Consider the following 11,950-nt stretch of genomic DNA (forward strand, 5'->3'; position numbering starts at 1 on the left):
CCCTTCTCACAGGGTGCTAGAAAATGACACGCCAACTTTCTCTGATAAGGAGCTGGGAACACGCCAACTCTCTTTGATATGGAGTTGTCCTTCACAGACCACAACGGAGCCAGCGCCATCATGTAATGGCGACCACAGTCCGCAGGAACGGCTCACCACAGCTCCCCCTTTTTGTTTCACTAAGACAATACAGGCGAGAGTAGAGGTCCTATCCCACTGTGGAAAAGTGGCTGCATAGTATGGGCCAGCCCCAGGGGGCGCCTTCCCCAGACCTGACACCATATCAGCCGACGCCTTTTTTCGTGGGGCGGGGCGGAGACACGTCAAACCCGCATGTAATAGGACATGCTCCCCTTGAGGTCCCTCTTCTCAATGGATCACTCAAGTGCAGTGCCTTGCCTCGCATCCTGTATCGTGACGATGGTGAGTAAGAGGGAATAGCTGAGGTTGAACTGTGGCCATGCAGAGGTACAACTACAAACAAGTTGGCAGCACCCTGAAAGAAAGGCACGGACTTTAAAGTGATAGATAAAGACCAGTGTGGAAACCCTTCTGCGTGCAATGGCAACAAGACCCGCAGAGTGTAAGGGCTTTCCAGCACTAAGAGAGAGACAAAAGAAGGACATGTCGTACCCAGTGCAATGTTATAATAACTTGGGGTGGAACGACCATGTCAAAGGCACTAGTGTAGAAACCCATCTGCGTGTAATGGTAGCAAGACCGGCAGAGTGCAAGGGCTTTCTGACACTAAGAGAATAACGAGGAAAGACATGTCAATCCCAGTGCAATGTTATAATAACTTGGGGTGCAATGACCATGTCAAAAGTTTAGTGCTTAAGATGCGCAAGCCAGACCTGTGGCGAGTTGCCAGTTTCTAAAGCAGCAAGAGCTTGTATGATCATACCCTTATCTTGAGCACTACGAGCCTTAAGGCGACAGAGAAACCACAAACAGAGGAACATACCAAAACAACACAGTGCACCAAAAATGCCTACTCCCACCCACTCTTTAAACAAGGAAAAAGCAGAAGATATCCAATTGGTGAATTGACCCAGAGTCACGGGATTGACACGGGTACTATTTAAGACAGCTATCTGGGTTAGTTGAGACTGGATCATGTCTTCTGCTTCCATGGACCAATTTCCGGCCAGATATCCACCAATGATGTGGGAAGTATTTTTGGAATCATTAAATCTGACAGAGGTTATACATAAATGTGCATGTTGGTCAATGCAGCCTAAAAGTACTAGGTCAGCCAATTCTTCTACCTGAGCTTGAAGAAAATCTATTCTTTGGTTGGTAGCTAAAATCCCTGACAAAATATGTTGATTAATCGCATTTTGCGATTCAAGTATAGTGGACGTTTGTTGAACAACTTGATTAATAGTGGCAGCAGTTTGTACTTGACTGGCCATGGCTACTCCGGCCGTAACTGCTGCAGCAGCAGATGCCGCCACGGCTGTCACTATAGCTGTTGTGATTTCAAAATCTCTGTGGACTCTAAGTAGCTCTACAATAGGAAATTTATCTGGATCCGCAGTGACTGGGATTGGGACAAAAGTTGGAATTTTTATAATTACTGCTACAGTCCAAGAACCATTTTAACACTCAGATAAGAAACAGGTAGTATTAGAACAATCCAGCATCCCCGACGAGGTGTGATTAGCTAAAAGGAACAGGAACGGGGATTGGATACAGACCATTGCAGGAGGCAATGTGGCATAATGTAACAGAGAGTTGAACAAAACAGATGTAAGCCTATTACCTCGTTCACTCTCCTTAGTAGTGCCAGAAACATTAGTCAGCCAACTTTTGGCTCCTAGTAATTGAGCCAATGCGGAAATATCGGCTGAAGCCCCCTTCTCATTGGAAATTAGCCATTGAAACCAGGACCAACCTGTTCCTGTAGAGGAGTTGGCATTGTTGTTAAAGTTATAAACATATCTCTTCAGAGGGGGGGAAAAGGAGAAACCTTTAGTAACTTGATGTTAATCCCAAGAATGATCCTGACAAGGCGTAAATGTTGGGGGAAAACCAAAATTAGGGGTACAGTAAGGAGAGGCCTTGAAATGAGTGGCATTGCAAGTACTATTAGAAGAAGGAGGCATTGGGATTAGTACCTCGGAGATAATAGCTAAAGTAGTTATGTTTAAAACAGAGCTAGTTGCGGGGGTCCCTGAGCCTGATTGCTTCCCTGAAACTACTTGGCTCAATACAGCACTGAGAATACTCCCTGAGACTCGACTGGACCGCAATGGGTCCTCCCAGTTAGTCAAATTTTTGGTCTTAAGGCTAATACAATTAGTGTTCCCAAGACTGAAACAAAAAACTCCTGTGAGATTAACTTGAGACTGATTAAAAATATTTTCCATGTCCCCTCTAGGAGAGGTACAAGGAGCAGACATCTCACATGAGGTAGAAAAAAGAGTGGGGAGGACACTAGAATTACTATGAACTGGCATTGGCATTGGCCATGCCCGTGCCACTGCCCACCACTGCATTGGTGCCATCTGTACCGTTGGCACCAGCATCAGAGCCAGAGCACTCATCAGAATGAAGCTCCTCATCATGGGGCTGTTGTGGCACTTCCTGCTGCTGGTTAGTAGATCTCGAGACTCTTCTTGTCAGGCGTTCAGGGATCCACAGCGGCTCCGTGCGATCCTGGGGAAAAACACATACAGATCCTCGTGCCCATGTCAGCACGGGGTCAGGGCCGTTCCATTGGCCCGTAAGAACATCCTTCCACTTAACATAGCCAGTCACAGAGGGCTGAGGGGACACATGTCTATCAGCCGCAGAGCGGCCATGAATATCCAAATTCAAAAAATTAATGGTAAAAAGAGCTAAGGACAGGCATTCTTTAGGAGTGTGGTCAACTCCTATTCCCCCTTTTTGTTTTTCTAAGGTTTTTTTTAAGGTGTGGTGGGCACGTTCAACAATGTCCTGTCCTTGAGGATTGTAAGGCAACCCATGAGCAAGTTGTACTCCCATAGTAGAACAAAAAGATGTAAACTGTCTGTCCGTATAAGCAGGTCCATTATCAGTCTTAAGGGATGTAGGTGCACCCCATGTTGTCCATGCCTCTAAGCAATGAGTAATAACATTACGTGTCTTTTCTCTCGATAAAGCAGAAGTATGAATAATTTCAGAGTATGTGTCAATAGAAACATGTACATATTTGAGGTTACCAAAGTTAGGCACGTGAGTGACGTCCATTTGCCAGACGACCAATGGCTTCAATCCTCGTGGGTTTACACCATAAGTAGGAGGATGAAGAAATGTGACACAATGGGGACATTGTAATACTATCTGACGAGCATCTGCTCTGGAGATGGAAAAACGTCTACGCAGCGTCATAGCATTGACATGAAAGTTGTGGTGAAACAATTTAGCTTCTTCTAAGGAGGAGGCCAAGTATACCAACTGGCTTTTAGTTGTCGAGTCAGCACAGGCATTACCCTGTGATAACGGGCCAGGAAGAGAGGTGTGAGACCGAATGTGTATTGGATAGAAGGGGGCAGTACGGCTACGGATAAGCTGTTGAAGCTGATTAAAGTAAGTAGACATAGCATGGGTGTCACTAATAGCTCCTACAGCCTCTAGAATTTTGAGCGCCTGTACCACATAGATGGAGTCCGAAATGAGATTGAAAGGAAAAGAACACTGTTTAAAAACTTTAATGACAATTTGTAGTTCTACCCATTGTGGATTTCCAGGAGCAAATTGATGCTGGACAGGGGGAGAGTCATTAATCACATAAGTTCCCATTCCAGACTTAGAGCCATCAGTAAAAATATTAACAGCCCCCGGAATTGGAGTGGGTGAAGTTACTTTAGGGAAAATGATAGGATGCTCTTTAACAAAATGGAGTAATGGATGAGAAGGGTAATGATTATCAATATCCCCTTGAAACGAGCAACATAGAATGGCCCAATTGTCCAGAGTAGCACACAAAACATTAAGTTGAACTTTAGAATAGGGTATGATAAGAGAAGAAGGTGCTTGTCCAAAAAATTGAATGCTCTGTTGAATCCCTCTAAGTGCTAACGCTGTAACAGCATCAGGATAGTATTTTAAAGATTTTCCTGGGGATACATGTGGGTGGATCCATAGTAAAGGCCCATCTTGCCACAGTACTCCAGTAGGCTGTTGTATAGTGGCAAGCACACATAACTGGAAAGGTTTATCACTCTGGAGCCTGCATAGAGTAGCATGTTGTATAGCTTTTTTTACTTTTATAAGGGCCACTCTGGCCTCTTTAGTGAGGGTACGAGGGGAAGTAAGATCTGGATCACCCTTAAGAATAGCATACAAAGACTGGAGCACGATATTAGGAATATGTAAATAACCTCTTATCCAATTAATATCTCCCAACAGTTTTTGAAAATCATTTAGAGTTTGGAGATCTTGAGTTCTTATAGTAACTTTTTGTGGTTTTAACATGTCATATTTAATCGTCACTCCCAAATACTGAATAGAATCCCCTGTTTGAACCTTCTCAGGTGCAATATGTAATCCATACTGAGCTAACAACTTCACCAAGTCTTTATAGGCCTCATAAACTGACTGTTGTAATTTGGCTGCCAATAATACATCATCCATATAATGAATAATCTTGATGGAAGGATATTGTTGTCTGAGAGGTGCGAGTGCCTTCCCCACATACATCTGGCAAATTGTAGGACTGTTAGACATTCCCTGTGGTAAAACAACCCACTCAAACCTTTGATCTGGTTCCTCGTGATTACACGAGGGAAGGGTGAAGGCAAAACGCTGTGAGTCTTTAGGATGCAAAGGAATAGAAAAGAAACAGTCTTTAATGTAATAGCAATGATATGTCAGCCCTGAGGAACAGAGGAAAGCAGCGGCAGCCTGAAACACCCCCGCCATACGGAGGCGGATCGGGAGGCCGCCCGTTCTCGAGCCCTTGCTTATCTCTGTTCCCTGTACCTAAACTCCCTAACTGCCGGGACAGCGTTCTTATCTCCTCCTCCTCAGCGTCTTTTGCCTCTGACCCACTTTCGCATGGGGGCGTGCGCAGCACACTGAGATCTGGATACAGTCTCCTCCCGTTCTCCACGTCCCGCACACTCCCCTCTTCCTGAGACACTTCACTCTCTGTTGTTTCTGATTTTTCCTCATGCAATTGTTTTAAAACCTCTTGTCCTTTAACAAGCGCTTCTTGGCATCGGCCATCCGTAAGACAACTACGGACCATCTTCCAGAGGGGTATCACCCCGCCCTCTAGCATGCCCTGCTCACGAGCAAAGTCAAGGTCTTTGTCTAATTTATCCCAGCTGGGTGTAGTGAGGCTGCCTGAAAATGCAAACCACGGTGCAGCGACATCTACTCTCTGTAAAAATTTCTCTAAGGTACTGCGTTTCACCTCCAGTCCCTTGGAACGTAAAAGGCCATCGAGGGCTAGAAGGAGTGGACTTGAAGTCACAGCACCCATAACGCAACACAAGAAAACACAGAAATCGAAAGTGAAAGTACACAAAACAAAACGAACATACACAGAAAACAAAAACGAAAATACAGAGTGCAATTGCTATGAGATGTAACGCCCTCTCTTTTTACAGAGGAGCAGGTACCTTTTAATGCTCCCTCTTTATGTATAGAGGAGCCTCCGCTTTTTAACAGCGGGTCCCACCTTACCTGGGACTTACCGGCGCGCCTCCCTGACTGCTGAAAGTTCTGGTTCCTGGGTGTTTCTTTGTTTCTTTTCTCCCGGGTCTCGGCACCACTTGTCACGACCCCCTTGCCCGCAAGGAAGACGCGACTCAGGAATCTTCTTTCAGCAGTTTATTCAGGCCCTTGATATTCTTCTAATAATTCTTCTACTACCCGGAATAATAATTGGATGCCCCTCCCAGCCTTAATAAAGCACCTCGAACCCCAATGCAAAGCTGCCACGTGTACCCTTCTCACAGGGTGCTAGAAAATGACACGCCAACTTTCTCTGATAAGGAGCTGGGAACACGCCAACTCTCTTTGATATGGAGTTGTCCTTCACAGACCACAACGGAGCCAGCGCCATCATGTAATGGCGACCACAGTCCGCAGGAACGGCTCACCACATTCATATATTAAAAACAATTGATTCTTTTTCATATATTCTTTGGCCATTTGTGTTTCTTCTTTTGAGAATCATCTGTTTAATTCATTTGCCCATTTATTGAGTACTTTAATGTTTTGCTAATAAGTTTTGTGAGTTCTTAATATATTCTAGATACTAATTCCCTGTCAGAAGAGTACCTAGCAAATATTTTAAACCATTAGTAATTATTTACTTTGTGTGGAGCTTTTTAATTTGATGGCATCCCATTTATAAACTTTTAGCATTATTTCCTGAACTTTGGGTGTCCTATTGAAAAAGTCATTACTTGTGCCTATATGCTGGACTGTTGACCCCATGTTTTCTTCTAGGAATTGCATAGTTTCTGGTCTGATTCCTAGGACTTTGTTCCTTTTTTGAGTTGATTTTTGCACAGGGTGAGAGACAAGAGTATTGTTCTACTCTTCTAATTATGGGTAGCAAGTTTTTCCAGAACTATTTGTAGAAAAGACTGTCTTTACTCCAATGTATGATTTGGCAACTTTTTCAGGAATCAGGTGACTACAGGTGTCTGGCTTTGTCTCTATATCTTCTATTCTGTACCATTAGCTATTAAAAACTGCAAGTCAAAAATATTCTGAGATTTAATCCCACTCCTGTCAGAATGGCAGTCATCAAGAATGCATATAATAATAAATGCTGGAGAGGTTGTGGAGAAAAAGAAACACTTTTACACTATTGGTATGGAAATCAGACTAGAGGATTCTTAAAGGTCTGGGCATGGAGCAACCACATGCTCCAGATAGAACACTCTTTGGAATTCATACTAAAGAATTAGTCCATCAAACTACAGTGACCCAATTGTACCCAAGCTTATAGCAGCAGCATTGACAATAGCCAAAGTACAAAACCAATCCAGTTGTCCATCAATGGATAATGTGGCCCATCTACACAATGAAAATATATTCAGCCAAAAAGAAAAAAAAAACATTTTATTTGAAGGTAATGAATTAAACTGGAGTCCATTATATTAAGTGAAAGAATCCAAACTCAGAGTCAGGAGTCATATATTTTTCTTCATATGTGGAATCTACAGAGGGAAAAGAGAAAGAAAGGTGAAGGGTTAGAATCTTATGAAGATCATTTGGAGATCAGTAGAGGAAAGGGACCAGGTGGGAGAGGCAAGGAGGGAGAGAAACAGTTCCAGAGAGGGATATAAGCTACATTATGTAGTTACATTGTGTGCATGGACAAGTACTATCATTATGTACAATTATAATGCAGCAATAAAAATACGGAAATAAAAACATATTAGCTACTGCTACACATAAAATTCATTATCTTAAAAATAAAGATACTTGTTTGAAAAAAAATCCATTGAATGTAAGCTGCAGTGTTGTAGGAATAACAATTCACTCTAAAAAACACTAATAAACTTAATTTCTATTATTCTCCCTTCCTGTTTGACTATGATTATTACTTAGGTTTTTCTTTTTACTGTTTTTAAAGGAAATTAAGGCAGTACATTTTCATGGAGAAATGGAATGAAATATCAAATGATTTTACTTTATTGGAGGTTGTTTTCTCTAAATTGAACTAGCCTACTTCTCTTACTCTTGATCCTATTTATATTTGTTCTCATCTGTTTGGGGAACTCAGGGATGACTGCCCTCATCTTCTTGGATGCCCAGCTCCACACTCCCATGTACTTTCTCCTCATCCAGCTCTCCCTCATGATGTATATCTCCTCCATTGTCCCCAAGATGGTGAATTCTCTTAATAGCACAAAATTATGCACTTAAAAATGATTGAAATGTTTCATTATATCTTTTGTATCTTTATCCTAATATAAAAGCCAAAACTTTTAAATGAACTTCAGTTATTCTAAATGTAAATGGACAGATGTATTTTAAGATAATTTAGGTAGAATTCTGAGGTTTCATGGAGCAATTGATATTTAATTATGGTATGAGCTTTGATAATTTGTAAAAAAAAAAATTTAGTCCACAGCCAGCACAGAGTGTGAATGGTTTAATCACGTGGGAAAATCCTCAGGGAGTTTAAATTAAAGACACAGACTCCATTTTACCTTTAAACCAGCTCTGGATCAGCTCCTCAAACCCTCAGCCTCAAGCTACCCAAGGGGGCAACAAGATTTACTGAAGAGGCTAGAGGGAGAGAGCACGCTTGGTAGAGGGCTTTTATTGGGGAACAAAGAATTCTGGAGGAAATCCCATCCAATGAAGGTCCAGGGGGGCAGTATAGCAAGGTCAGGTGCGATGATTCCATCTTTGGGACAGTGGTGAGACACACCTCCACACAGACAAGCTATCGAACTTAAGAAGGGTGGGGAAAGTTCTTTGCCACATTAAAAAGTGACTGAGCGCCTCACACCCAACCAGGGAGGAAACTCAAATCACGTGCAAGGATGGTCTCCCACAAAAAAAAAAAAAAAAAAAAAACGAGGACAGTAAATTATCCCTTAAATGCCATTTCAAATCAACATGAAACAAGCAGATTAGACTGATAACGTCATGTATCATGATGTTTAAGTAATTTAGTTATTAGTTATTTGAAATCAACTAATACTATAATAATTTCTGGTTTTATACAGAACTGTCCATGACTCCCCTACCATGTGATGGCCAAAATAATCCTGATTTAAAATTTTCAAAAAAGACAAGGGAAGAAAAATAATGAATGACACATACATCTGATATCTTTACTTGTGTGTCATAAAAGCTAACACAGCATCTATTTCATTACCATATTCCAGTCTGCTAAAATCATACACCTATCATATGAAGTTGTTAATAAAATAGAAGCTACACTCACATCGAAGTAGCCTTATTCCTCATGCATTTGTTTCAATAATGTGAGGACATGTTTTTCAAGTAAAAATAAGTCCAATTGAGATAATTTGTCCACTTTACTTTTTATCCCTTGAAACAGCTGTAGGTACCTTGCCTGAAGCCCATGTTACAACATTTTTACTTGCTTTGCTTTTCTCTCAAATCATGTAGTCTCCATCCCAGCAGCATAACCTGCACACAGGAGGACAGCAGGTGTGAGAAACTCCAATGAAGTTTTCTCACCCAGTAGGAGAATGGAGACTTGAATGTGCACTGTGTCCTACAAGAAATGGAAGAAAAATGCATGGACTTCTGTTGACCATTCTCATGTACTGGCCACTGGTATGACAGGAGCCTTCCTAGATGGAATGTAAAATAGTTTAGCCATTATTAAAAAAAAAAAGTAGGGGAGTTCCTTAGCAAATGAAAGTAGAACTTTCAGAGGATTCAGCAACAACAGGAATAGGTGTATATTCAAAGGAAATTACTTATATCAAAGAGATGCCTGCACTCCCTTCCTTATGGTAGCACTTTTAACATCAGCCAAGGCCATTTCATACTGGTTAAGGAAGTCATCCAACAAAATATAATAATTGTAAATATTTATACTCGAAACATTCATGTAACTACATACATACAACAAACCCTTCTCAATATAAAGAATCAGAGACCACAATACTGAGTGATTTCAACACAACTCTATTACCATTAGATAGGCCATCCTGAGAAAAGACTCTTCAGAACTAAAAAGCATTATTAATCAAAAGGACCCAACAGACATCCATCAAATATTTGATGCTCTGACAACCAAATTCACTTCATTCTCATTCTCACTTCATTCTCAGGCACATGGAATTTTCCCTAAAATGCATCATGATTTAGGGCTCAAAGCCAGTTTATCAAACACAAAAATTACATAATTCCTTGCATCTGATCAGATCACAATGGAATAAAATTAGAAAACAACAAGATGAAAAGCAGAAATCATTATAATACCTGAAGATTACATAATACACATTTGAAAGAAGAATAAATCATAAAAATATCTTTTGTGGGCCAAGCTATAAAGAAATGGCCAGACACACTCCATTTTACCCTGAGATTCCATATCATGTAAGAAAAGGTTCTCCCATAGGAAAGTCCTTCCTGTGTACCTATTTATCTAGCATAACATACTTGGCAATCCAAAATAGCAATTCTTATACACAGTAAAATTATTGACTTTGGTTTCCATTTTTTCTGGGCAATGTACCTTGTCAGAGATTGATTGTCTAGACATTAGTAACCTTTCTCAAACTCATACTCAACTAGGATCCTTTTGACCCACTTCCCTTCTGCTTGCTTGCTCCTATGCAAACCTGATAGGTCCCACAGGAAATACCAATGTACCCATTGCATTGTATCCCTTACTGCCCAATCCAGCTTCTGTTCCTGCTTGCCTGCAGCTACATCAACCCAGATGCAGTTTTTGTCTTTAAATATCCTAAAATGCTCAGGCTCGGGGCTGTTACTTGCAGAAACAGTTATGAGTCCTGTGGGGAGAAGCTGCCAGCTGGCCAGATAAATAAGGACTCTTTAATTTTGGTCTTGGAGTGGTTTCTGGGTGACCTGGCCCATGACAAATCAAGGAGGAAAAAAAAACAATTTTTTAAACAAATGAGGAAAGAGGTACAATATACCAAATATCTGAGACAGTATGAGGACAATTCTGAAAGAAAAATGTATCTTTGATTTTCTACATTAAAAAGTAGACTTGGCTAAGATTCTCTATTGTCTATATTTCAATAGCTATTCTATTGCAAATTGTCTTTACCTCTAAAAGGACCAAACACTTTCTTCAGAATACTCAACAGCTTTTCACATGTGACCTTGAAATGAGACTTACAGCATCCCCCTTTCTCCAGGAGCAGAAAGTTGACCTTACATTGCAGACATCCTCCTCCAAGAATCCCTGAAATGCTCCTTAAAGACAAGCAAATCTGACATTTCTTAGGCTGCACTGGACCTAGTTGCAATGTGTTCCTCATTTGTAAGTCTCACGTGATCTTCATGATGATGGTGTCTACAAATAGGGCAGGTCCATATGGGATTCTTCCACCAAAGACTCTGAACAGGCAGGCACTCTTAACACCTTCAGAAATTTCTGCAATGCAGAGGCTTTCACAACTTCTTTTCATGATAAGAAAACCATGGCTACTTGTGATAACCAACAATTACTGAGGATTCCTAGAGCAGGAAACTGCTCGTCATGCCCCTGGTTATATCATTATTTTAAAAATTCAGTACTGTCATTTGTAACTAATTAAAACAAATGAAAATAAATAAATAAATAAATAAATAAATAAAAATACAAATGCTTGCTTTTTGTTGAATTTGTTAATTATACAGCGTCCTTGCACTGCCAAACCATTCCTGAGAATCCAAAGAATAAAATGGTATAATGGACAGGCCCAATGTATATTCAAACTTGATTTATATGCATTTTCTTGGGGTGTGGGGTACCAGGGATTGAATTCAGGGGCACTCAAATACTGAGCCAAATCTCCTGCCCCCTTTTGTATTTTATTTAGAAACTGGAGCTCACTGACTTGCTTAGTGCCTCTCTTTCGTACATGGCTTTGAAATCACAAAGGATACCAAGCATACCAAGCACTGGGATTCTAGGAGTGATTCACCACATCTGGTGATTTGTAAGCATTTTGAGAACTTTGCAATCTTTTATAGAATTCTAACAAGAGTTTGAATTCAAGTCTGCTGTAGGTTTTCAAAATTTCCAGTACAATATACCATTAAATAAATCCTCTTCACATTAATCTCAGTCCATTCCACAAAAGCATCATGTCTCCTTTGTGGGAAAATGCATACTTGAAGGGAAATATGTGACTCAAGGTCCAAGAGGTTACTTCATATGGCGTTTGGCTCCCAAATCATGTCTTCAGTAGTGAAGAATCTTTTATTTCTCACTTAATCACTGTACCTCCTCCCTACTGGCTCAGTTACTCACCCCAATACATCAGAAGGTTGCCATCCACCTTCCACC

Source organism: Ictidomys tridecemlineatus, chromosome 1, assembly GCF_052094955.1.
Source record: "Ictidomys tridecemlineatus isolate mIctTri1 chromosome 1, mIctTri1.hap1, whole genome shotgun sequence".
Taxonomy (NCBI): Eukaryota; Metazoa; Chordata; class Mammalia; order Rodentia; family Sciuridae; genus Ictidomys; species Ictidomys tridecemlineatus.